The following is a 4,698-nucleotide window of genomic DNA, read 5'->3' on the forward strand; positions in this document are numbered from 1 at the left end:
GAGGCTTGCAGTCATGCATAAACCTTCTATTTGGCCACCCCTGACCAATGCTCACAAGCAGGAACAATTGCAGTGAAATACATGAAGACTATTTTTCAAACACTCTTGTTTACTGATGAATGCCGTGCAACCCTGGATGGTCAAGATGGAGGAGTAGTGGATGGTTGGTGGCTGGACACCATGTCCCAACAAGGCTACGACATCAGCAAGGAGGTGGCTGCAAAGAATACCTCTGTGTCATTGGCTGCTCTGGGCATAAAAGGAGAGAAGCTCATGATGTGGCCCCCATCCTCCCCTGACCTCAACCCTACTGAGAACCTTTGGAGCATCCTTAAGCAAAAGATCTATGAGGGTGGGAGGTAGTTCTCATCCAAAAAGCAGATCTGGGAGGCTATTCTGACATCTTGCAAAAAAAAATTCAAGCAGAAACGCTCCAAAAACACAAGTTCAATGGATGCAAGAATTGTGAAGGTGATATCAAAGAAGGGCTCCTATGTTAACATGGAACTTGGCCTGTTAAGATGTTTTTGATAGAAATAGCTTTTGATTTCAGTAAATATGACCTCCTAATTCTGCAAATTCAACAAATGACCATTTTCAGTTCTTTAAAACCAAATAAAATGCTTTGAAACTTTGATATGTATAATAATTTGGACAGTGCATTTGGAGTATTTTTTTTTTTTTTTTTTTTTTTGAAAAAAAAAAAAAATGTCTGGAAAGGTTTGTTAAATAAAATTTCAATGGTGCTCTTATGGTTGATGCCTTGACAATTATACTGACTGTCATTTGCATCAACTATTTAGGAAAATCAGAGTAAAATATCATTTGCATAATAATTTGGAACTTGTATGTGGGTAAATAATTACAAATCAATACAAAAGCCTCCATGTGTTAGATATAAATAAATTGAGATATAAATATATTTGGATGTATGCCCCATACAGTTTTACCATAACAACTGAATAAGAATGGCATGAGTGAGTTTGAGTTTGATTTGGGTACTGTGCATTTTATTTTACTTTTTTTTTTTTAATTTTACAAAAACATCCCTTTTTTTAAGGCGGATGCAGTTAATCAAAACTCCAGCCAAATGAGTCATGAAAGGTTTAAGATGTCTCCTTATTTGGAAGGGAAAGGCACTGAACTCAGCCATCCTTGACAAAATGTGCTTTTAAAATATCAGTCATCCTCATAACTAATCATCTCAATGTCATGTTAAGGAGAGAGCCATTGCTTGGCACACAGCCTAAAACAACTTCCTTGATTGAAAAAAAGAGAACAAAGGAGCTTTATATTACTAAGATAACACACATTTGTCTGGGCTAGTCATTTAAGTCCAAAGCGAAAGTAAAACTGAAGTTGAGCACCTTATTTTGTCCTGTTATACTTGAGAAGTGATCTCTAAGTGTAAGTTAATGTTATAGCATATTTATAAACTGATTACTTTAAAGACACCTTTAAAGCTGCACCTTTATAGCTTTAATCTTAACACAAAAATACCATATTAAGTCTCTTTTCTGAGAACACATTTGGCCATTGAAGCACAGTTCAGTCCAAAGATTTGCAACAAGACAGTTTAAACATCTACAGCAGGCTGCTCTGTAATGTTCTTAAAAGACTTTCAATTTGCACAATGACTCTGTGCCTCAGTTTCCAGTTCCCCCTTTTCATGCCTGTCCTATGAATCGTATAACCTGTTGTGCATTCAAATGAGGATGGTCATAGAGAGCTACTTAGAACAGTTGCAATTCTACTTAAACTAAACAAAAGTCTGTGGGTGTTTCAACAGACCCCTGGGGGCTTGCATCAATTTACTGTGCATTCAGAAACTTTCTAGACCCCCTTCACTTCTACCCCTTTCGCTGGTAATTTCAGCACCAGTGGTGGATAATAAATGTATGCCACAAATACAATGATTGTTGGCAATTACTTGTTTCTGACAGTGCTCTCATCAGAAATGACATGCATCATGCAGTAATTAATTAAGACAATCTGGCTGCAGATTTCAGAGATCTTGCAGACCACAACCGTAAGACACCACATCTGTCAAAATGCAAATACACACAAAAACTTTTAAAAAATTAATCGGATAAACCATCCGGTTAGGGTTAGGCAAAGGGAAGGGAAGGGTAAGACTACCGAAAGCTAGGCTAAAGCTAACAAAGATAGGGTGTAACGTAGCTACATAGCTAAATCTAAAGCCAATGAACCTAGATAAATGACACGGGTAACGTACTTCCATAACTAATGTAGCTAAGGCTAGAGCTAACAAAGCTATAGAAGCTATGCAGTGATGTAGCTAAGTCTAAAGCTACATACTTAACATAGCTTCATAACTAATGAAGATAAGGCTAGAGCTCACGAAGTTAGCAGTTATTGTAGCTGCATAGATAATGTCGCTAAATCTAAAGCTAAAGAATCAACATAAACTACATGTTTAACATAGCTTCATAACTAATATACCTGAGGCTAAACCTAACAAAGCTATGGTAGGTATGGGTAATGTTTCTAAAAGTAACAAAGCTACATAGCTTATGTAGCTCCATGACTAATGTAGCTAAGGCTAAAGCTAATGAAGCTGGCAAAGCTATGGTAGCTATGTAGATAATGTAGCTGTTAAAAATCTCAAATCCTCAGTCCTACTGATACAATCATGGCAGAGCAGGGAGGAGGAGCCTCAGGAGGTTATTTAAGAGATGGGTGTGGTTATCAGCCTCCCTTTGTCCTTGAGCCTGCTCTGTCCATGCTGCCACAGCACTTAAGTAAGTTTGTTTGTTGAATTATTCCACTTTTTCCTTTGTTTACCAAATAAGTGCATCCTTTTAATTATGTTTGTCACTTTCACCAAAGGTAGAAGTTTGTTTGACCACTAAAACCACAAAGAAGATCTAGAGACTTAGAATTGTTTGTCTACTTTAAAGGACACATATGAGTGAGTACATTTCCTACCTAAGTTTAGAAAGAATAATCTAATTTGACACAGTGCACTAATTTATGTTTGTTTAGCAGGAAGCTGAAGCAATTCCTCACTCCTTGTGTAACATATTGGATGCATAAATTAATGTAAGTTGATCCCTGTTAGCTTTAATTTAATTGTGATATGTGCGTGGCAATGTTTTGATTTGATATATCTGTTTGTACAGAAAATCATCCATCCATCCACCTATTCATCCATCCTTCCATCTTCATCTTCAATAAATGGTTAATCTGATTTCTGGATCCATGTGTTTAAATGTGCACCCCACCTAGAGGTTCGATGAGCTAGCATCAGTTGAAATTCAATTGGCCTCCACTAATTCAATTTAGTGACAGTTTTTACAGTAGCTAAGGCTAAAGCTACATACTTAACATAGCCTCATAACTAATTTAGCTAAGGCTATAGCTAACAGCGCTGGCAAAGTCATTTTAGCTCTTTAGACAATGTAGCTAAATCTAATGCTACTGAGGCAACATAAACTACATGGGTAACACAGCTTCGTAACTTACATACCTGAGGCTAAACCTAACAAAGCTATGGTAGGTGTGTAGATAATGTAGCTAAAGCTAACAAAGCTACATAGGTTATGTAGCTCCATAACTAATGTAGTTAAGGCTAAAACTAATGACGCTGGCAAAGCTATGATAGCTATATAGATAATGTAGCTAAATCTAAAGCTAATGGCTACATAAACTGCAGGGGAAACATAGCTTCATTACTAATGTAGCCAAGGCTAAAGGTAACAAAGCGTTGGTAGCTATGCAGATAATGTCACTAAATCTAAAGCTTACAAAGCTACATAAACTGCATAGGTAACATAAATCCATAACTAATTTTGCTAAGGCTAAAGCTCACATAGCTAACAAAGTAATGGTAGCTAGGTAGCTACATGAGCTACATAGCTGACATAGCTTCATTTCTGAGGTAGCTTACATTAGCTATGTTAGATTATACTCTGTTTGCTAAAACTAGGGGCTGCACAGTGGCGCAGGGGTTAGCGCTGTTGCCTCACAGCAAGAAGGTCACTGGTTTACTTCCCAGTCAGGGCCTTTCTGTGCAGAATTTGCATGTTTTCCCCTGCACATGTGGGCTCCCTCCAGCTACTCCCTACCGGCTTCCTCCCAACACCAAAACATGCTCATTAGGTTAGTGGGTGTGCCTGGTTGTCTGTCTTTATATGTCAGCCCTGGGATTGATTGGCGACCAGTCCAAGGGTGTACCCTGCCTCTCGCCAATGGCAGCTGGGATAGGCTCCAGCTCCCCTGCAACCTTGAACGGGATAAGCGGTATAGAAAATGGATGGCTGGATGGATGCTCAAACTAACCTTGTTTTAAAGTAGTTATGTAGCTTGCTTAAGCTTTGTTAGCTTGAGCTAAAGCTAACGTAGCTAAACTGGCTTATGTAGTAATGTTAGTTATGTGGTTAATGAAGCTATGTTTGCTAGTGAGCCAGTGTTCGCGTAACTACTACAATACATAATTTAATCCCAGAATTGATCTCTGACTTTTATGACTGTTTCATTTAAGAAATGGTTCTTTGTCTGTAATGTTTGCAATGTGGCTATTTCATGAATGTAACTGTTGACTTTTTTTATTGATACATTGATTAAAAAGAAAAACAAAAATAACATCCTTTCAGCTTGGAAAGATGTGGCGTCTCACGACAGTGGTCTGCAAGGGGGGGAGGCTGAGATCTGCAGTCTGGAGCCTGCCCCTCTGTG

At 38.2% G+C, this 4,698-nt stretch overlaps 1 long non-coding RNA gene across 1 annotated transcript; it reads left to right on the top strand.

Moving 5' to 3' along the window:
• Positions 1–499: 499 nt before the first annotated feature.
• Positions 500–3,211, top strand: LOC121527270. Its single transcript, XR_005993390.1, has 2 exons — positions 500–3,063; positions 3,144–3,211. It is a non-coding gene; the product is annotated as an uncharacterized LOC121527270 (long non-coding RNA).
• Positions 3,212–4,698: the final 1,487 nt, after the last annotated feature.

Source organism: Cheilinus undulatus, linkage group 19, assembly GCF_018320785.1.
Source record: "Cheilinus undulatus linkage group 19, ASM1832078v1, whole genome shotgun sequence".
In the NCBI taxonomy this organism is placed as follows: domain Eukaryota; kingdom Metazoa; phylum Chordata; class Actinopteri; order Labriformes; family Labridae; genus Cheilinus; species Cheilinus undulatus.